The 24,300-nt window shown below is 31.5% G+C and overlaps 1 protein-coding gene and 1 long non-coding RNA gene across 19 annotated transcripts in view; one reads left to right on the forward strand and one right to left on the reverse strand.

Annotated features, from left to right (window-relative positions):
* LOC130666667 (uncharacterized) overlaps nt 1-24,300 on the forward strand; it is a 215,993-nt gene that overhangs the window by 187,446 nt on the left and 4,247 nt on the right. For 3 of the 5 annotated variants that reach the window (XR_008989724.1, XR_008989723.1, XR_008989721.1), the window contains exon 6: nt 21,094-21,272. The exons of 1 other annotated variant lie outside the window; for it this stretch is intronic. This is a non-coding gene — a long non-coding RNA (uncharacterized LOC130666667). Of the gene's footprint in view, nt 1-21,093; nt 21,274-24,300 lie in introns of those variants that run through there. One more of the 5 variants, XR_008989725.1, reaches the window with a different exon arrangement.
* LOC130666665 (uncharacterized) overlaps nt 1-24,300 on the reverse strand; it is a 218,262-nt gene that overhangs the window by 127,178 nt on the left and 66,784 nt on the right. The gene's annotated exons all lie outside the window — the stretch shown is intronic.

The following is a 24,300-nucleotide window of genomic DNA, read 5'->3' on the forward strand; positions in this document are numbered from 1 at the left end:
GAAAATGAAAATTTTCTTAAGACAAGAAAATATTTTTTGGGCGAGAAAAAAATTCTTGGTTCCGTACCTAATGATCTTCGAAAATTTGAACTTTTGTGAATTTGAACTTTGAATAATTTAGTATATTTTTCATCAAAAATAATTATGTTTTGCATGTTTTTTATGTTTTTCATGTTTCATATTTTTCATGTTTTTCATGTTTCATTCATAAAAATTCAAATTGCCAAAGTTCAAATTTACCAAAGTTGAAATTGGCAAATTATAATTTTCAAAGTTCATTAGGTCGGTCACCAAATTCTTGCGTCAAAAAATTTTGTTTTTCTGTGTAATTATTTATTGATATTGTCAATGAAAAAATTTTCATGGATTTTTGAAAAAATTTGGGTTTTTTCTTTACCAAATTTTTGAGCTGGACAATTATAATTGAAAATAAAGTGGGTTATTGAACGAGAGTATCAATCCGGATGATAAATAAATAGTCCAAATATTGTAGAAGCGGTTGACGGTTAAAAGTGTGTATCATTGAAGGATATATATTTGAATAACGCACTACTCACGTACCAGAGTTTAAACAAATCAATATCAATGTTTGCGTGGCGTGAGTGAATAGTGGGTATACCTAGTCCGCCAATTTCAATAGTAAAGACTGCTCTTCATTAATTTAATTTAAATGGATTTAACTGTGAGTAGAGCGTAGAGTCAAAGGGAGCAAAAAAGTAAGAATCGGTGAGAGAGAGGGAGAGAGAAGAAGCGCAAACCGAAATCATTATTCGATTAGAAGTCCATTGGTGTACAATAGGGTTCAGGTGGAATATTCTCCCTAATGCTTCTCGGTCGCTCACTCACTCACTCACTCACTCACTCACTCACTTGCTCAATGTGCCCTCTTTACCTCTTGTCACTCTTTCTCTTTCGGCTGTGTCTCATTCTCTCGCTCAATCCGCAACTCCGTTCTTGCGAAAATCCAATTTAGATCTGACAGGGTTTTATTGTGAACACGAATAGAGATGCAAGATTAATTTCCTTTTGTATAATATACATTGTCACAATGTCTGCGAAATAAATAATAAAAAAAAGGAAATAAAAATTCAATTTGCTACAAATTGTAAATATTTTAACTTTCTATTGTCCATTTCAGCGAAATACTATTTTTATCAATACCCTCGATTTTTTTATTTTCTGTCTTACATTTTGAAATATTTATTAATTCGAATTATTATTCGTCAGATCTTAGAAATCATAAAGTTTTAAATTTTTCCGATATTTTTTTATAAAACCGCGAAGTATCTTTTGAATATTTAAAAAAAAAATCTGAAAAATGGTTGACCCTGCGGTCAACCCCAAATCTTTCCGATGTGTTCGAGCTCAGGGACTTAGAACTGATTACATTTTGAGGTGAATTGGCCAAGTGGTTTATGAGTGATACGAAAAAAACCTCGAAAATTTTTTTTTCTAATTTCTATTTTCCGTACACGGTAAAAAATGCATGGCGTTCAACACCATGCTGGTATGGTCTCAAGACAGATACTAAAATAGTATGTGAAGTATTCCAAGACAGTATTGTAACAAGTCCCAAAAGTATGGCGTTATTTACTACACTGTATAATACTCGAGCTATTGTATTGCTCACACGTATGCATAGCAGGCACGGTGAAACAGCATGGCCCTGAGACCCATACTACAATGCCGAGGGCACAATGCTACTAGTTTTTCCCGCCCTAATTTTTGGCGCGTCAATCAATTTGTACTCGTATCACTGTCAAAACTATATATATATATCTTTGGACTAGGTTTATTTGCCAGAAGCATTGTGGATACGGCAACGCAGTACGGCCTGACGGCCATACATTGCGGCGTCCGAGAAAACTATGGCCAATGTTACTATTCCCGCAATGTTCGAATCATCCATGCATACAGTCTTACAACGTGTAAAAATCTTCGATACCATACAGTATGGCGTTCACGCCCATACTGTCATAGTGATATCCGCAAAATATTTCTTACCGTGTATAACTCGAAAACTACTCGACTGATCGATTAAAAAGTCTAATCAGTTCTAAGTTTTGGTGAGCCCTTTCGATTGCCACCAAGTACGACCGAATCAGTTGATTCATTACAAAAATATTGTCGGACAAAAAAAGTTTACATACAGACATCTGATAAAAAATCGATTTTCGAAATTTGGACCAAAACCAATAACTTCCCTTTTTTTGAAAATTTTCGATTCTCATCGTGGGAAGTTAAAAAAGAGGGAAAACGCAGAAGTATGAAAATAAAGGCAATTTTTGTTGGATAAAAATATAGAGGGGCTGAATGTGTGTTTTTGACTGGCGTGTGTTGCTCTGGCAGTATAATAATCGTGTGCTGGTAGACTACTGTGATGATGATATCAAAAAGCATTAGTAATATCAGAAACCTATAGCCACGAAAATCATCACACATGTGTGGATTTGTCTAGCAGCTAAATGTGTACGATTACACACAACACAGCCAAAGTTCTTGTCACCAATTTCTCTGTATGTTAACAGAGAATCGGCTCGCAGAGCGAGAGGATAAACGGAAGGATTTGAGCTGTCATTTACAGTGATTGTCATCCGCTAACATTGAATTGAATTGAGTATATACGCGACACAGTACACTAGTAGGCTCACATTTAGTGTGTCCGCATTCTATTTCAGTTCCACAAATTTCTATGGAAACCACGATAGTGACCATGCTTCATTCTACAGCTTCAGTTCTACTACTGCTATGTACCCTTTCTCATTCTGTTGCCCTTATTGTCTAGGCTCTCTACACTACACCACCAGTCCATTTTCACCTATACAACCTACGCTTTTACACCGTCCATTCAATTACAAATACTCTAGCACGGTCTATCTGTATACAAAATCAAAATACCTACTGATAGCTGCCATCAATTAGGTCTCTGTTCGTCCGAAAGTTAATTGCAATACAAGCTATTTTGTATTACCAATTATGTGGTTGTTTAATTAGACCTACATTCACAACCGATCAATAGTAATTAAGATTTTTTTATTAACTGACGTTTACTAACTTTTTTTTTTTTTAACTGAAATCGATAAATCGAATATCGATTGATTTATGAACTAGAGTTCATATTTAGATTTACTGTGACCACTTCGATTTTGGTATCTGCGCATGTAATACTGAATAAGAAATTAGTAATTGATTTTTAGATTTTCTGTATTTAGAAGTGAGAAACTTTCGACAATCAGAGTCGGAAAATTAGCGATTAATTAATGAAATTATTCATTTATAAGTTGAACGAATCCAAGAAAAAATAATGATGAAATATTCATCGTCTCGTCGAACTTCTCAGTACTGATACGTATGAATTTTTGAAATTCGGGTAAAAATACAAATTGGTCTGTAAAAATAGGTTTAATTATTTAGAGAAGACTATTGCAGTTTCTTGGTATTGAATTTCTATAAACGATTGGTAATAATTTAATTATTATTCTCTGGATTTTTAATACTTTTTTTAATGCGCGGAAAAAGTGCGATAAAAATAGCCTGCGATTAAGAATAATGCTGAGACATTTTTTTAAAAAAAAGTTGTCACTCTGTGTTACAATTTTAAGTTTTCGAGAAAGAAAATACTCTAAAAATATATTTTATTCTGCGTGAGTATAATATTTAGTAAGAAAGAAAGTAATCATGTCCCGTTTTACTGAAATTTAAGGTAATTTTTGACGAGATGAATATTTATCAGAAAATTTTGTGTACATAAAATTACACTTTTAAAAAATTCGTCATGAATTTTTATTTTTTAAATGCTCACATTAACTATTTTTTGTATTCATAATTAAAGTGTGCACTCAAAATAATTTTTTTTTTAAATATTAACAATACTTTTTTTAAAGAATCTATTGATCATAAACGATAATTTGATACCAAACTTCGAAAAATCTAAAAATACATCATAAAAAATTTTTTTTTAATTTAAAATTTTCTGGCTTAGAAAAATTAATCTCATTTAATTGACATTCATAACATTAGAAAATATTATCGATTCAAAAATTTATAATGATTATTCAAAAAAAAAATTTTTCACCGGAAATCATGATGTTGTATTTAAAAATAATTGTTCTTTTGTTAACGTAAATTAGTAAAAATAATTATTACCTTTTTTCGAAAAAGAATTAAATTTTTCAAATAAAATATCTAATTAATTATTGTAATTAATATTATGATTATTTGAGATGACTCTAATTTACGACCAGACTTTTTAATTTTTGTGTTCAACGAATGACGGCTTTAGTGATCTACTTAATCGACAAATAATTTTTTAGAATCTAATCTGCGTATGAGTTATTACATGTGAATTAATAATGCTTAAATGCATAATTTTAAATGCGCACTGTAATTGAATATTCTAATTATCAAAGATGGTATTATAATAAATACGGTTTCACCCCGAATATACTTGCTGGGCTCATTAAAATGATGGATTTAAGCATTATTAATCCACATGTAATAATTCATGCGCAGATTAGATTCTAAAAAATTATTTGTCGATCACGCAGATCAGTAAAGCCGTCATTCCTTGAACACAAAAATTATAATTATTATTGAAGACAATTATTAAGTCAAAAAATTATTTGCTACCTAGTTATTAATTAATTTGCTAAGTACTAATTTCAACAATAAATTTTTCCAATATTTTCATTCCAATTTTAGTGAACGACCAAAATATAATGCGGCCTCATTATCAATCTATTTAATTTTAAACCATAGAAATTTATCTATGGAACATTATTTTAACGTAACCGTCTCTTTTTATTACAGGTTTTGATTGATTTAATATTTACCTAGCATTAAAACATAAATTTTATTATAAATTATATAACATTTCACACAAAGAATCCTTTCATGTACTTGATCATAATTAATGTACATTGTTAAAATATTTTATAATCCCGCCAAATGAAGTCTAAAATCTAACTATACAATACAAACTATTCATAGTTTAATACTGGCCACAAACCTATATATTATTAACCAACAGAAATTGTGTAATTACATAATAAATAATAAGTCAATACTCTTGAATAATCTAGTAGGTATATATTTATAAACATATAGATGGTATTGCACAACCATCTATAGTACTTATGCTGACTTTGCCGTACTTTGTACAGTATCAAGTTAATGTGCATTGTCATAATTGCTTTCAAGTAAATTCACTATTGTCCAAGTTATTTACAAATAAACATATGCCATATAAATAATATTATTTCCTATTTAAAAATTTCATTCAATTGCACAATAGTAAAAAATTTGATAAAAGGTAAAAGTAAATCGACAGTAGAATTTTGCTGAATAATAATAAAAAAAAAATGCAACTCGTAATTGTCTAAAGTAAAATGAAATTTTTATTTTGTTCTCTCTTAAATACCGATGAAAAGAACCGTTTTATAATTACACTGGGAAGGTAATGGTACTATTGTGCAGCGAATCAAGACTCTTCTCAACTGACTCATGAGATATATATATGAGCATTGAGCTCGTTGCGGCTGTCAGTTTGATAAGAGCAGAGAATAGTATTGCTGAGTCAACGAGAGTTGCCATCATCATCATAGTGTCGTGTATAGTGTACAGTGTATGGTATAGAGTCTATATATACATATAGTTGGGGGTGGTGTATAGAGAGCAAAAGGCTGGGACATGGTCGTCGTAGTCATCATCGTCGACGTCGTCGTCCTCTTCCTCTTCCTCTATACTACTCAAGTCTGGAATTCAATGGCCCATTACAAGAGCCCGTTAAAATGTGAAGCACACGTGTGGTATAGTGACGGTGGTTAAGGTCACTGCACACGGGGAAAGGTGAAAAGCCGATCAGAAGACGAAGGACAAGAGTGCTTTTCACGATGAGCTTTTGTTTCAATTCTCCGAGTGCTTGCAATGTTATTATTATTATTTTACATTTAGCTGTGAAGATTAAGACAATAAGCGACTAATTCTTTTTTTTGAAAGCTCAGCAAATAGGGGATTTGAGAATTACACTGTAAAAAATTTGCAGAGTGAACGCGGAGTGGATGACTTTTTATTTATTTAATTCCCTTAGAGTGAATTTCACTCCGAAGGGGAGTTTCGGAAAATATTAATTATAAAGAAAATTACTAATATATAGTGAGCTTACACGGTGAGAAATATTTTGCGGATATCACTATGCCAGTATGGGCGTGAACGCCATTCTGTATGGTATCGAAGATTTTATACGTTGTAAAATTGCATGCATGGATGATTCGACCATTGCGGGAATATTAACATTGGCAATAGTTGTCGCGGGCGCCGCAATGTCAGTATGGCCGTCGAGCCAATACTGCGTTGCCGTATACACAATGATTTTGGCAGATAAACACCTTACCGTTAGGGTTTCACACGAGACAAAACGAGGCGAAAATTTCAAACTCGCATTTCGATCTTGTAAATTGAAAAAAATCAGACACTCGTCTCGGTCTCGGTCTCGTCTCGTTACAGCCTGTCTCGTATCGTCTCGTCAAATATCGTTAATTGCTGTTATTTACGGAAAAAAATCAAAAATGTCAATTTGCAAAATAATGCCACGTTTATAAAATGATTTATTTGGATAAGAGAGAGTAGAGCAAGAAGGCCCCCTGAAAATTTGATCGAAAAAAATTTTTTTTTTCTTCTATTACTCTAACTCGATATATGTGCGCATTTTTAACCCTACACATGATACCTGGGACAAAATGAACCAGCCGAAAATTCTGAAAAAAGATTTTTTAATAATTTTATCACCAAATTTTTAATGAAAATTGATTGCAAAAAATATCTGGATAGAATGATTCATAATTTCAGTGAAATTAGAAGTTGTATAATCAATTTCGTATGTAATATAGGGCAACCCCATGAGGACCCAATAGGTCTCACATGAAAATTTCTAGTCCGGTTTATTGAAATAATTAAGTTTCTAATTAACAGTTGTTTCTATTAAATATAAATTTATTTAAGTATCAAAACTCCAGACCGAGTGAATGCGGATCACTCGCCCATGAAAAAATCCCTATTCATTCCTTATGCGGAGTGATTTTTTTTAAACTCCGGAACTCCGAGTTTAAATTGAAATTGAAATAGAATCCGGATTCACTCCCGATTTTCCACAGTGTATTAGTTCAATTTATCGTAACGTAGTATTTATTTAAACATTAGTAAATATGATATTAGTATATTATTAATTAATAATTATTAATGAGTATCATGATCAGCTTTAGTTGGCTGATGATTAGTTTCCGCGTATTAAACATTGATGGCAATTTATTGACAGTATGATGATGATATTGGACATCTATTTATACATGACAGTAAATACTCTGTTTTATTAAGTTTATTACTATAATTATTATGCGTAAATGTACATGCTTGTAGATTATTTAAATTAATCATTTATGTATCGTCAATTGAAATTTACTATAAAATTAATAATTTGTTAATTACAAGTCATAAACTTCTGTTATATTCTTTTGAAACTCAAAAACTGATGAATATATTCGACATTTAAAACGATATGAATTTAAATAAAAGCTTTCTCTATATATTATAAATTTTTTTATGACAGCTCCAATATAAATATATAAAGTGAACCGGATTTTATAATTAAATATTTCGTTTAATTTAATTGATATTCATAAAATTTTTGCTGAAGTAATTTTATTATTTATTTTAATATCAAAGCTTACGATTGTAAATATATAAAATGTATGTAAATGACATTTAAATAATTTTAGTAATGAAGTAAATGAATTTAAATATTTAATTATAATTAATTCAATTAATAAAGTAACGTAGATAATTAATTTGTTTAAGAGTATATTGTTATAATGACGTGGTATTAAAATATGGATACGTGATAATTTATTATCAGACTTGAGATATATCCCTTGAGCGTGTCCGGGTGACTCGACGCGGGTTTCCAATTTGGGAAATGAGGGTTAGAGGCGTGAGCGCGAGAGAGAAGACCTGAGTGTAGAGAGTACAGAGACACTGGAGGGTGACAAGACCCAGCCAAGTTGCGGTCTCGATAGACCGCGTACCCTACCCGCGTACGTGAGAAACAACCCGTCACTTGATTCATGTTCAGCTGGGACTACCCTCCGATAGTTATCTCTATCACTCTCACCCTCCTTTTATTCCTCTCTCACTTTTCGAACCCACTCCATCATGTCTACCACATACACATTACGATGGTACTGTACTCTCAACCATATATACGTACATCCAACCATACATATGGTGCAGTGGGATCGAAGAACGCATTTCAAGAGACACGGCAACCGCACTTATGCATTTCCGTGGCACTCAAGAGTGATGCGCCGTTTCCGCATTTCTTCATCCCGTGTCTCAACAACCGCCTCCACCTTCGCCCAACTTCACTCATACTCCGTATACCCATAAGACCAAAAGTGATCCTTTATATTTTGTCTGTTTACTTTTTTGTCATATATTATATCCAAATTTCACTATATCCTGTATAAAACAAAAAAAAAAAGGATTGCCAAAAATTTCCAAAAAACGTTCATATCAGTCAGTTTTTGATTTTTTTGAAATTTAGAAAATTTTGGAAAGTCTACGGTTTCCGTGGCGCCACCAAATGATCGCGAATTCTTATAGACTTTTTTTCAAATAGCTGTAACTTCTTCAAAAATGGACTAATTCAGACGTTTTTTTTTTCAAAATTTTCGTCTTCAAATGTACTTTCCGAAAAAAATACAAAAAAAAATTTGAACATATTAAAATCTGTGAAATATTGAACTTTTTCGAAAAAATCGCATTTTTCTCGAAATCCATTTTTCTCAAAAACTAAGCGAGATATCGAAAAATTTTATTCTTTAAGAAAGTCTTATTTCGTCGAGTTCTACAAAAATTCGTGATCATTTAGCGGCGCCACGGAAACAGTAGAATCCCCAAAATTTTGACTCGGGCGTAAGTTCTAAAAATTTTGTATTTATTATTTTTTTTTTAAGCAAAAAAAAATTTCAAAAATCAAATTTTTGACAATGAGCTCCCACTAAATCAGTTATTGAGTTTTCAAAAGTTACAAAAAAAAATAAACTTGAAGTTCCAAAGAGTAAATTTTTGAAATTCATTACGACGAACGTTTTGCGGAATTCTATTTTTTTTCAAAGACCTTTATGCCGTCAAAAGAAAATTAAAATAATACACTGACACAGAATAAATTTTTAGTTACAATAAATTTCTCTTTACTTTGATAATAATAATAACCATAAAAATAATTTCTTATTCTCCACAGTTTGTTGTAATTTTTTTTTTTTTTTTTTTTTTTTTATCAATGCAGAAGGAAAATATGTATTTCAGTGATTTATATATTTTTTAGTTTATAAAAAAATAAGCTAAGTGAAATATTGGTAAGTGCTTCGTGTTGAGCAATTTAATTGCGAGTTTTATCGTTGGAGATAAAAAGGAAAATAATAGTTTTGTTGAATAGAAATGGGTGTAGTGAGAGAGAATTGTGGAAAAGAGAGAGAGTAAGTACATAGTGCATAGTACCCAGTACATACATAAGTGAACTAAGTGTAAGTATACCAGTAAGTGAGAGAAAGAAAATGTCAGGGCACGTGCGAGTTTAACCAGAGTTCTATTTCACTGTGATTTTGTTCCTTTTCCGCGCACGGAATATGACTGGGTTATTTAGATATGCACAAGTGATTTTAAACTGTAAATTAACCATAAAAAAGTAAAAAAAAAAGTACAATAGCAATTATTTTTTTTTAACGAGAGCTAAATTTTATTATTTGTTTGCGTTTGTTGTATTAATTGAGACTAAAATAAATGGTCTTATACATATTCAATGGGGCTTGCAAGTAAGTATGCACTCAGTTTCCTCGGTTATCATTTGGAAACAAACGACATTCCTATACTGCAGTAGTTAGTGGTATAGATAAAGTATAACAGAGGCGTGGACGCAATAATCTGGGACGCGAATATGTTTAGCGGCTTTGAATCGCGGTGCTGGCTGCTCAACCAAATCGAGGTTGCCAATCATATTCTCGACTTAAACTCTATATGCTCAGCTTTACATCCATATAGATTTATTTATATATTTATACATTCATGTGTACATATGTGTACTGCGTGGACGTGGGATATCAATCAGTAATCACGATATCCGGAGTTTGTATCACTGAAACATATATTTATATCTAACGAAAATCTTGGCTTTATATTATAATTTAAAATTTAATGTTTGATTTCATGCAGGGCTATTAATTTTTTATTAGAGATGTATATAGATTGAAATTGATTTTAATAAATATAATTTTAGTTTTCGCTTTGTTTTGCTTGACTATATATGCAAATATGTATACATATATATTCTATTTATAAACTGTAATGCAATCAATAAGGGTATAATTAATTTCAATGTAGGTTACCTTTAGTTTATTATTATTATTACTACTATTATTACTATTATTATTATTATTATTATTATTATTATTATTATTATTATTATTATTATTATTATTATTATTATTATTATTATTATTTTGACAATTGGAGTAGATGCAATTAAATTAAATTATTGATTTATTTATGATAAAAATAACTAAATAAATAAATTTCAGTGTCTCTGTTACACTGTAAAAAATCACCGGGGTAAGACCAAGTGGTGTAGGTGTTAAAATCGGCTGTGTTAAATTTCAACACTGAAAGCGGTGTGAAAATAACGCCGACGCCGGTGTAGATATTCTTTACCGGTGTTAAAATATTTTACTTTGTGAATATTTTTACTTACTTATTAATAAATGATATTTTTTATTAATTTTCATAAAGAGCTAACACTTTTTTTGTGTTTTATGATCTTTATTAAGTTAATACTCAAATCGGACGCAGTTTACCCCGCTTTTACACCGGTTACTCCGCTTTTACACCTGTTACCCTGCTTTTACACTGGTTTAACAGCGGTATTTTAACACCGCCGAATTATGCCTCCTACACCGGTGTAATTTCATTTTAACACCGGGCGGAGTTAAAATGAGTCCATTTTTAACACCGCTCTTTTTACAGTGTATGAATATAATATGGTAAGAAAATCCGAGGTAAAATGGTACAGTCTTTAATAGAGTTGATTTTCTGTTAAAAAATTTTTACTAACTGGATGTAAGGAAACAATGAACCTGAAGATCGGAACGTTTTTCGCGCAACGAAAATTTAAAGAATTTATGTAATTTGACTGCTTAAAGGTGACTTAAGGGGTAATTTGGGGTGGCTGCAATTTCCGGCTGACATTCTAGCACCCATGCGAAACATTTCGCAAATCTAGATCCAGTAGATTTTTTATTTTTCATTTAGTTTTTTTATTTTCGTTTCGCGAAAAACGTTCGGATCTTCAGGTACACGGAAAATGGGACAAACCAATTTCGCAAAAATTTGGGCCAGAAAAATATTTCTTTTTTTTACACTAGTTTATTCTTCGCCACAGTTTCGCTACACTAAAAAATTTGCGGAGTGAACGCTGAGCGGATGACTGTTTATTTATTTAATCCCCTCGGAGTGAACTTTGTTTCAAAGGGGAGTTTTAATACTAAAACTCCGAATCAGAGTTAATGCAGATTGAAATAAAATCCAGATCACTCCGAAATCACGCCGCAGAAAAACTCCCTATTTACTCTGCATGCGAAGTTTTTTTTTTTTAAACTACGAAACTCAGTGATGGAGTGAATTCGGATTAAAATAAAATCCGTAATCACTCCCGATTTTTTACAGTGTATTTTGGCTGCCCAATTTAAAAACACAGTAAAGGAAAAATTTTTCTCAATCGATATTTTAGTATTTTTAGTTCCAGTGGAGTCTTGTATGCTTCAATTCATATTTCAAAAATTTTATTTTTGTCAGTCACTGTGTTTTGAAATTAGACAGCCGGTTTCAGTTCTCCCTGTTTTTAAAAAACCATTCAAATAATAAGAATTTGAAAAAATAGTTCACACTGTCGGGGTTGTCAAACTTGCACCACTGCTAGACACTGTAATTAAATATCAAATAAACTAAAATTTCTAATTTCGTCCCCATTCACCCAAATAATCACAGCAACTTATTTAAGGAATTTAAATTAATACATCTAAATTTATCATAGTGAATAGAGAAGCAGAATTGTTTAATTTAATTAAATGAGGTATGAATAATTAAAAAATTTCAGCGTATCCGGCCGTAAAATGGATATTTCGTTACCAACTATTATTACTATTTCCGCTGCAGTAACAAATGACCGAATTTCCCGAACAAAAACACTCAAACTGCCGAAATATTAAAAAGTTATGATTTAATTAACAAATTTAAAATTAATTAAATTAATTTTCCATCTAAGTTTTCGAAATCAATTAATTAGATTGAATTTAATAAACGAATATTAAATTAGAGTCCATTGGCAATTAAATAAAATATGACCTACATAATTTACTTTACTTTTAAATTGAATATTAATACTTCGCCTTCTCATTACTCACCCAGCAAAAGTTAATTAATTTCGATTGATTTAACTAAAAATAATTAAATTAAATCAAATCAAATCAAAATAACACTCGATTAAATGAGAGTAAAAAACAAGTATCGAAATTGTTTCTGTCAATGATTCTATCCGCTTATACATCTATAACGTTTGTGACAAATGCAAATGGAGCCACTCGACATCCGGTTACAGGTTACCAGTTTACGCAGCATCGTGCCTTTTAGCAAGAAACTACCTCACGTTTGTGGCCGTGATCAAGCTCTCGTTTCACGCTGATCTCACTAGTTTAACAGTACAATATAGTTACGATTACATATATATGTATAACTATATACATAGTTACAGAAAGTGTATGAGCAGAGAGTACGAGGTCGAATCTCTCAACCGAAACCAAAGCGCCCGGGCAAAACGAGGAGGAGTTTGTTCGAAATCACCCAGCTATCTCGTTTTATACTACTGGTCGCTCTATACCATTGTCACATATGTGAATATATATATATATTTATTTATAAATGTATACGTGCGAAATTTCTCACGTTCAAAATAATAATGTGGCGATACTATGCTGTTTCCAGTCCATGTTATCCGGCGTGAAATCGTGACAAATACGCCAGTCTATTATTTTTATTTTAAAAATCTTATTTTTTTTTACCTGCTTTATAAACTCAAACCGAGAGTACATAATGACTTGTTAAAGAAGCCAAGAAAGACTGGAGACATAAAAAAAAAAAAAAAAAAAACAGAAAAGAGGAAGAAGTTTTAAAAGAGATAGAAAATAAAAGAGATTGTAGAATGAATGGAATATGCTAATAAGCAAAACGACACTATCATTTAAGATATACCTTAATTATTATTATAACTAAAATCTATTAATCATATCGCGGTGTAACATCTTCATATAATGTAATTATCATAAAATTTTTGGACAGTAGTGAGTTGTGTCTTGTGATGTTTAACAATCAGATGTTTAATGTCCAGTGATTTGAATCGATAAATTTTAAAGTGGATATTTTTTATAAATTTTTAAACCAGAGTGACTTTATTTTTAAATATTCAGTTTTGTTGCTAGTAGTTTAATGTAAATAGTTTTTTTTTTTTTGTATAAAAAATGCGCGGTAGATTTAATGATTAAATTATTGTCGAATGTGCGTGGGTATGCTGAACAGCTATTATAGACAATTAATTCTGAATACGTGTCACATAAATATACGACGTTACACTGGTTTAACGTGAAAATTTATTTTGTTTTATTAATTTACACTTTTTGGTGGACTGTAGTTTTTTTTTTTTTGAATCAAGACATTGGCGTTTTATTTAAATCGCGCGATTAAGTAAAATTTTTACTTCCACGGCGTAAATTATTTGAATTCAACCGTTTAACGGTTTTCTAATTTATGTTATTATTTAAATAATTTTGAGTAAATTAATGATACCCAAATTTGATGTCATTAAAAATATTGAATAACCATTGGAGATAATTTGGACACTCATGGGGGAGGCAAACGAGTCTGAGTAAAAAATGCCGATTAGTATATTTTTTTTAAATATAAAAAAATTGTTTTATCATAATAACCCAATTATTCAAAATTCTGAGTGGCCCAATTTACCCAGCATTTATTTAATAACTCATACCGCAAAATCTCGTGTTAGAAATAATTAAATGACTGTTATGCCCATACAAAAAAAAGAATCGGCCCATTACTGGGTCGTGAATGGCTGCCATTTTTCAAGCATCGGCCGAAAATCGGCTAATTATCGGATGATAACGGTATGCCAGGCATTGGCCAATCGTGGCAATCAATCATCAGCCAAAGCTTGGTATCAAAAGCACTTGATCAAACCGTTGGCCAACAAACGGCGGTTAATTGTGTGCCATTTTTATAAGCAAAAAGACGGCTGCCAATGATTCACCATGCACTGGCCAGTATAGTTAGCCATTTATTGGCCAATCATTTCAAACCAGGCATCGGCTGATCTATGAGAAAATTTCGAAGCTCGGCGACTTTGTATGAGTGTTAAATTTATGTCTATTAAAGTAATTCGCGTATATAAATAAATAAATCGAAAAATTAAGATGAAAAAAAAAACTATATATATACAATATATATGTATATATATAACGATATTAAAATATAATTCGTGGGCAAATGGCAATATAACAGCATATAGTTTGTTCTCGTTATTCGCGTGACGGAAATAAGTTGCGCAACAGGGGTGCGTTAATTTCATCCCTAGCGGGGGGCTCGTCTCCTCCGGAGATATTTAATTAAAATTAGGGATAGAATAAGTTTAACGCAATATATAATATTATAATACAAGTTTCTTACATATACCAGTCAGTCGAAATACTAAAACCTGACGACTGCTAACTGACTAACTGCTAACTCTTAGCTTAACATGCAATATATATTGAAGCCTTTAATTCATATATATATATATATAAATAATATATACGTATATATTCCACTACCGTCTAGCTTCTAAATTTTTCTCTTTCTGTCTGGGCGAAAAAAAATAAATGCCTTAGGGCAGGTTTGGCTAAATGGAAGTGATGCGTGCAACGCGGGGGAGAACGACCCAGCGAGACGAGATTCTGATATAGGAGGGCAAAAAAAAGACTGAGGGCGACCTTATTATACTGACGAAATGCGACTCCCCTTTGGGCGACGGGTTATACGCATGACAAACACGCACAACTTTATATATATTTATATATGTAAATGTTTGTGTGAGTGTGCAGTATATAGTTTACTTGGAAATAAAAGAAAAGAAGAAAGAGAGAGAGTTAGCCATGAAATTTCTTTCCCCCTTCAGCCCCTTTGGTCGTTCGTCTGATGGAACCTGGGCAATAAGACACGTTCTAAAGCTCAAATGTCAACAGGACAGGGGGAAACCGTTTCACAGATGTCCCCGACTATTTGTTTCAATCTCTCGCTGCGTTCTCTATACTGTTCCACATATATATGTATATATATGTATAGATTTTTCTTTTTCTACGAGTGTGGCCCTCTCATTTCTTTTTTCGCTCGATAAAATACTTTCGCATTCTCTACGGTCTGCTCACCCCGCTGGTTGATTCTCAGTCGGGCGCTGCTGCTGCTGCTGCTGCTGCTGAGTTGAAACGACGATGAAGAAAAAATAAAAAAAGTTGGCTGGATGTTAAAGAATAAAAGGGGTGGTTACTGAAAGAGAGAGGTAGATTATGGAAAGAGGAAAAGGAAGTGAGATGAATAGGATCGTTTGCTGTTGAGAGTAAGCGAGAGCCTGGTATAAGCGTGAAACGAGTGAGAAAGAGAGTTATATATATGAAAAGCACCGGCGGTATGGTATTGAATTTTCATTTGAGCATCTTTTCATCGCTTTCATTGATTCAAGACAGCCTGAGAGTCTGATGCTTTTTATTTAAAACTGTATACATTTTCAATGGTTTGGTATAAAAAAAAATTTATTCCCTCGTTCCGCATTCCGGGGTGTCGTTATAATTATGTGGATCGCGCCTTTTTTTTAAACACCACCAACACAATTATTTGTAGTATCAAACCTACGGCCCGCTGTGTAAATTAAATGTCTTTGTTTCCTTTATTACTTTTTTTATTATATTTTCTTTTCTCCTTTAATTTAATTCTATTTCTTTTTTTTTATTAGTGTTTTTTTCTGTTAAAATACTTTTACGGAATGAAACACCGTCTGTTACTCAACAGTTGCTTTGGAAATTTTTAACTTCTTTCAAGTGCCGACACTTAACGGTCCAAAGAAGTGAAATAAAATATTTTATAAAAAAATACTTTCATATAATATCAAAAAGTTATTTCATAGAGTCACTCAATATGTTATACATATATATTTATATATACAAGTTGTCTTTTTCATCCCTGTATTAGGATGGGATATATTTCATTTGTCAGGAAAATCGAAGCAAAGCAAATAATTATCGTAGGATTTACGGACACCTGTCGTGGATAGAATTCTTAATAATCTCATCCGAGCCTCGGATACGCGTGTAATAGGAATGCATTATTAGTGTGCGTGTGTCTTGTGCAATGATATATAAAGCTCAATGTCATTCTGATCGAATTCTGGCCGAAGGGTATATAAGCTTTGGATAAGAAGGGTGAACTTGATTCAGCATCCCCACGTGACAATCTTGATCCCTTTCCAGTTAACTCGGCCAAAGGGAGTCTGTCTATCTATACTATCATATACTCCCATCCATATATATATATATATATATATATATACATAAAAAGGAATTTGATCACTCGTAAACTCATTTGTCCGCGTAATAAATACCATTAGACAGCATCCCTGTACATTTATCCCTTGTTCTTCCTATTCCATTTTCCCACCTTCTCTCTACGTTATTCAGCTCACACGTTTCCCTCGATAAAGGAAAAAAAAAAAAATTATCACTCTTGATTAATCGTGTTAACGGCGGTCAATCAAACGACAATTCACTGCTTCGTTACTCGCTACAACAATTCAAGCGGAAAAAAATAAATTGAAGGAAGAGGAGTAGAAAAAAAAATATATATAATAGCAACGTAGGATATTAATATTCGCAAACGATTATTGGACAAAACATCAATCAGAAAATAAATATTCGGCTCGCACCACACACGTTTCTTTTCCCCACTGGATATGTCAGCTCTCGGGAGCACCGGGTTGAGTTTGGGTGTAGCTAAGTCTTATATTCCCATCTAGCATCCGCACACCGAGTTGGGGCGAAGCAATATATCAGCGAGATTTCTCTCAGAAACTGAATATTGGATTTCACACGGAAACCAACGTTTTTCTTTACACACCCGCTTCTCAATATATTTATATACATCTAGATGTATCTCATATTAAAGTTTTGTTATTAAACGCACAAGAACGTATCTCTTGTCCTCTATGAGATCATAGACTGCACGTGCTTACAATAATACATATCTTAGTTTCTAATGTATATATTGTCTAGCTCTGGCTTATTCTGTATTTTGTGTAGATAAATATATGGGTTTTATGTTGCCATATGTATATGTATATGTATATGTACGTATATGTACATGTAGATGGGATACTTTTTGATCCCCCAACTAACCAGGTGCGTTAACTCTCGGTGACTACACGTGTGCAAAATAATACACTTTATTCCCAGCATGTGTGGGCGAATATCCAATGTGATATAACTGGAATCTCGTGATTATATATATATACTACCAACAGTGCTATAGCAAAGAGAACAACAGCCAGTATGGGATTATGTTTGTATTTATGGATACATGAATAATATTTCATTACGTTCATAAAATATGCCCGAGTATAATTACCAACAAAATCCGTCTGCATCATCCTATTAAATATTAACGTTTGTATTTAATTAATTAATGCCATTCATATAAATCACATTTTTTAATTCATAAAAAAGACCCGGGAAAATCGTGATGATTAAAAAATTTTGGACTTTGACCTTCCATGTCCAAATAATATAATTTTTGCTGACATTTAAAGAAGAATTTTTTTTTTATTTAGAGCAAAATAAGTTTTCCTTAAAAAAATGAAAAACAAATTTTTTTTTAGATTTCAATAAAATTTATTAGGTATATTTCTTTTAGAAACACAGCTATTATAGAGGATCTCATGTCGCAATTTTCAATTAATCCCGGGTCAAAAATAAAACTTGATTCAGGCTCGCTTCACCTTATTTTCTTTTGAAGTTATCGATTTGCCGATGATTTTTCAATAGGATCTCGACTTTTTCGACTTAAATTAAATTTTTTTCAACTTTTTTGATCTTAGTTTAAACTTATTCGTCTTTGCTTCGAGCATGATAGTCATTCACCTTATTTTTGACTTTCTGAATCAAGTCGAAAAAAAATTATTTATTCGCCTTACTTTCGCATTAATATATAAAAATTATTTCATCTTTTGACTTTTTCGCCTTATAATTTAAGTCGAATAAGTCTAAACCAAGTCAATTTCGACTTCATTTCAACTTTTTCGTCTTAAATCGCGACTAAGTAAGCCAGCTAAGTCTAAACCAAGGCAAAAACTCGATGTATTTCATATCTCCGCAAAAAAAAATCGAGTTTGTTTTTCGAAAAACGGCTTCAAATTTCGACTTGGTAAACCAAGTCTAAATCAAGTTTTATTTTTGACTCGGGATTTCACTGTATATGTTTTATTTTACCGAAAAATGCCATCAGTTTCAGTGTTTGAGTGCATGTCAGGTTGATGCTAGCTATAATTTTTATCGGATCTTAATGAAACGGTATACTTGTTCTTTGGGAAATTACCACGATCAAGCTCGAAAATTAGCAGAATCGATCGAATAGTTTAGAAAATGTGGATGTTTGAATTTTTTTTTATTCTTATAAAAATAGCTTCTTTTCTTTATCCTTAAATAACTTTCGAACCGAAAGCGATAACTTAATTTCGTAAAATGCATCTTGAAGTTCGTGTAATTAGCTTTGATTTTCACTGCATGACTTGTGTTCCATACCAAATTCTTCTAAAACATTGATGATCTCGGATATTTTAAAATAAATGAATAATACACAATTTTTTATAAAATTAGGTAAATTTCCCGCTTCCCGAACTTTTCAAATAATCAATCGATTTTACTTATCTTTGAATACGATTAAAATAATTACCCAAAAGTAAGTATAAAATTTCACAAATAAGAAATATATCTTTCCATTCCGGGTCTAACACTTTTCTATAGATTATTTTTTCTGATGCTAATTATCGAAGAAAAAAAAAATCTTCAACAGCAAATGTTTTGGTAAAATTAAAAAAAAATTTTTATCAGTAAAAAAAAAATACTAAATTGTCTAAAAGCTGAGTCAACTGGATTTGGATTTAAATGTGTAGTTAGTGTATCAGAAGCAGTACATAGAGTAGTTAGAGTTTCTTTTGGAGTATATAGCTGACGAATTTGCGGCTCTTGCAGTGGAAGCTTCAAGGGATTCATCTAAGCCCACATTTAGACACGAAGCCATGATTATTAATCCTGTCGTTGGCTTTACTCATGTAGCCAAGGGATTAATTTGTATCCTTGTATACTCTCTACGCGCATGTTCACATTCATTTTATCGATTTTTCTTCATCTACATTTACACTCTTACTGACACTATGCAAATTATTATTTTGTCTAGATTATTTGTACATATATTTATTACAATATGTAAATAGTAAACAGTAAATATCAGCGTACATACACGCTTGTGCTTGTCGACAGTTATCGTGTCAAAGGAATAATCATAATGACGAAATAATCGATAAGTTCCTTTGCAGACAAAAGCGTCAGAGAGTTATTGGTACAGCATGATTGCTATTACACGCGATAAAGTGTCACAAGGCAAACTAATAGACGAACATTTGATCTGTTATATATAGATAAATACTTGAATTATTCGATACGGACGATTAGAGCCAATAATGTGTCTATATCCATATGAAACCTAAGCACTTCAAAGGATAATTATCCTCTTTGATATGGGAACATATTATACATTGAGCCGGCTCTAAACCGCCGGCATCTCAGGAATTATATCATTAGTTTCCCATTTTTTTTTCAAATTGATTTACGGCTGAAACCCTCTTACATTAGAGTAGATTAATTGTCTGTAACTTATTACTTAATTAATTGGGCCAAAGAAAATTTTTTTTACTCAAAGTTTGACTTTTTTATAATCATACTTTGAAAAGTAAAAGTCGGTAATAATTAATTACCCAATGAAAAAAATTTGATTAATTTTCAACTGTCCTCAATTTTTTTTTCATTTTCGAGCAAGATGGGATTTAAGGTAAGAGGCCCAGAACCCGATCAGGAAACTAGTACCCGATCATTTATATATTTGTAGGGTAGAAGTACCATTTGTGGCCACTGCTCCATTTTTGGAGATATAATACTTTATTTTAATCAATGAAAAGTATTTAAATTTTTCAAGTGGCCAAAACTGGCCCTTAAGTGGTCAAAAACGGTACTTCTACCCTATATCCATATTTAATAAATTTTACTAAATATAGATATACAAATACATGGAGTGATCGGGTACAAGTTCCCTGATCGGGTACTTGATCTTTAATTTACTGGAAAAAATTATATATTAACAAAAGTCAACAAATATGATGATTTAAGTGAAAACATAACTCACAATAAAATTTAAATGGAAAAGTTCAATTTTTTTATTTAACTTTCGAGGTGACCCATTTTGCCTAATTTACCCTTAAATAATTATTGTGAAATTTTACTTTGACAAAATAAAATTTTTTTTTTTTTACTCAAAGTCGAGTTCAAATTTTGACAAAAAAATTTTCTATGGTTAATTCATATATTCATAATTCATCCAGTTCTACTGGACCGATTTACCTGAAATTTTTTGAGAGTCTTCTTTATAGATTTCTCTATAGCCGGATCTAGCCTCATCCCCAAATTTAAATTTTTACTATTTTTAAAAAATTCGAAAGTTAAAAAAAGTGGTAAAAAAATTGTTTTTTTTTTTTAGGCTGTCGCCATTTTGTAAAAAAATTTTTTTTAACTTTTCCCTAGTTCCAGCCATTGCGACATTACTTTAGATTAATATTTTTTTTTTTTTTTTCAGATTGCTAGAAGGGTTGGAATCGTGGGTATGGTCACGTGCCAATTTTTTGAGACCCCCCACTTCATCAGCTGCTAATTTTTGGAATTAAAAAACTTTTTTTTTTAATTTTTTTCTGTATTTTTGAAATGTTAATAAATAACTTATGAAAAAATGGATAGTAAAAATATTCATTGCCTTTTTTTTATGGCACTTCAAAAATTACCTGAAATTCATGCCTCTACACTAGAATACCCCTTTAATTATGATGGAAAACCGTCAGGCAAAAATTTATCGAAGTAACCTTATATCGAACGAAGTAATAATATTTATGAAGTATTTGATTGATATTTTTTATTTAATATTTTTAATGGAAAAAACGAATAAAAACTTTACTTAACATATACTTTTATTTATTTATCATACTAAAGTTTGCATTTAACTTGACACATTTTATAAAATAACTTTATGAAGTTAAATATTAAAAATAAAAAAATACGGTATCAGAGAAGCGAATATCACATGTCTCCAGCAAATGCAGGTACTTAAAGTATAACATAATATATTACGCGATAAAAAAAAAATAAAGTAAGTATTTCAATGGAAGAAGATGCGTATATCATTGAAATGTTTTAAGGTCTGCCATCATCTGGAAGATATCATTCCAGTGATATTACTTCCATCCTCATTTTTTATTTTACCATTTAAAATATTTTATTTTTGTAAAAATCGAAAAAAAATAAGCATCGTATGTAATGGTCCCGGGACAGTTGCCGCTCGTGAAATGATAAATTATCTGTAGCCTTACCACCGAGTCGCGGTCCTTCCCGAACCTAATGGACCAGATAGGATATAAATGATTAGCCAGAGACCGTAGAGCATATTTGATTCAAACATTATGACATTCGAGACCAATTTGTTTTATAATCGCTTTTAAATCACTTTATTTTCCGCCCAAGACGATTTATTTACTTTATTAATTATATCACTATCATTTTTATTAGCAAGACCGGGGTATGACGGGATACCTAAACAAGTAATTAATTTTCGTGACTTTGAGAACTGAATAAATTTCTCATTATTTTTACAGTAATTTCAATAAAAAATTTTTTTGACATAACGAAATATCCAAAAAATTTGTCCTATTTTGAAATTATTTTTTTACTGGTTCACTAAAAAAAAAAACCGGTGTAAGTCCAGGCGGAGTAGGTGTTAAATTTCAATACCGAAAGCTGTTTTCAAATAACACCGCCACCGGTGTAAATATTTTTTAACTGTGTAAAAAAAATTTCTCGGTGTTAAAATATTTTTTGGTGTTAAAAATATTTTAGTTTGTGAATATTTTTACGTACTCGATCACTACAGTTAACACAGTGTTTTTATTAATTAGTTAAATTAATGGTGATTGAAATGGCGGTCGTAAAATTGGATAATTTTAAAATAAATTACGTATAGCATAAATAATTAATTAAGAGAGGGTTGCACTTCTCTCTCTATTACACTCAAGTCCTCAAACGGTACACGGAAAACACGAGATTGAACTGGCTCCCATCTCGGATGGGACTCACTGCCATCTATAAAAAAAAAAACGTTTTGATGGGAATCACTACCATCCAGATGGTAGTGAGTACAATCCGCATGTAACTCAGTCCTATCCAGGATGGTAGCCAGTCCCATCTTACATTTATTTCGTTCAGATGGTGGCCAGTACCACGCGCATGTTTGTGGGTCCACTCTTACATGTGAGTGGCTCCCATGTCAGATGGTAGTGGAACCGATCTGCAGATAGTAGCTATTCCTACGTTACCATGGGATCTAGTACCATCGAAAATGGATGTCACTGCCATCTCAGATTGTACTCGCTACCATCTCGGATAGTACTGACTACCATCTACACATTTTTTTCTCTTAAACTTTTTAAACGCCATCACTATGGAGCCTATATACGTAGTTTTGGAGTTCGTTTGGAACATCTTCTACAGAAGCTGTGCACATGATTGACGCGCTATTGTATTCTTAAAAGTAAGCTCTATATTTGAGTAATCATCATTGGTAATTGATAAATGAAAATTGGACTCATAAAAGATTCTTCAAAAAAAATTTTTTTTTAGCTTTGCAACTGTGTATAACTCCTTAATTATTGTGTATTACTCTAATATAAATAATTTGTGATTATGGTGTTGAGATTAATTTATATATAATTTTTCTATACATAAATTTTTCCCCGGTAAAATAAAGAGTCAGTTGAGATAAGGTTATAAATATAAAAATAACTTAGATTGTTCATATTTTTTATTTATATTTGAATTTATTCAATATACATTACAATATTCATTCAATTATTATTACATTAAAAAAGAGGTATTATATATTTACTACTAAAATTAAACCCAACGTTTAACAATATATTTATGCCCATTTCCATTATACGTATAATGAGTTATCCAACAATGCTCTAATTCTTGGAGATTAAAAATCTTCCAAGTTTGATTAAAAAAAGCATTTTCATCGATCTTGTAAGCTTGAAAATGTTCATCATAATATGTATTATTTGTTATTTCCCTTGTTATTATTCAAATATAAATAAAAAATATGAACAATCTAAGTTATTTTTATATTTATAACCTTATCTCAACTGACTCTTTATTTTACCGGGGAAAAATTTATGTATAGAAAAATTATATATAAATTAATCTCAACACCATAATTACAAATTATTTATATTAGAGTAATACACAATAATTAAGGAGTTATACACAGTTGCAAAGCTAAAAAAAAATTTTTTTTGAAGAATCTTTTATGAGTCCAATTTTCATTTATCAATTACCAATGATGATTACTCAAATATAGAGCTTACTTTTAAGAATACAATAGCGCGTCAATCATGTGCACAGCTTCTGTAGAAGATGTTCCAAACGAACTCCAAAACTACGTATATAGGCTCCATAGTGATGGCGTTTAAAAAGTTTAAGAGAAAAAAATGTGTAGATGGTAGTCAGTACTATCCGAGATGGTAGCGAGTACAATCTGAGATGGCAGTGACATCCATTTTCGATGGTACTAGATCCCATGGTAACGTAGGAATAGCTACTATCTGCAGATCGGTTCCACTACCATCTGACATGGGAGCCACTCACATGTAAGAGTGGACCCACAAACATGTGCGTGGTACTGGCCACCATCTGAACGAAATAAATGTAAGATGGGACTGGCTACCATCCTGGATAGGAC

The sequence above is a fragment of the Microplitis mediator genome, chromosome 4, assembly GCF_029852145.1.
Source record: "Microplitis mediator isolate UGA2020A chromosome 4, iyMicMedi2.1, whole genome shotgun sequence".
Classification (NCBI taxonomy): Eukaryota; Metazoa; Arthropoda; class Insecta; order Hymenoptera; family Braconidae; genus Microplitis; species Microplitis mediator.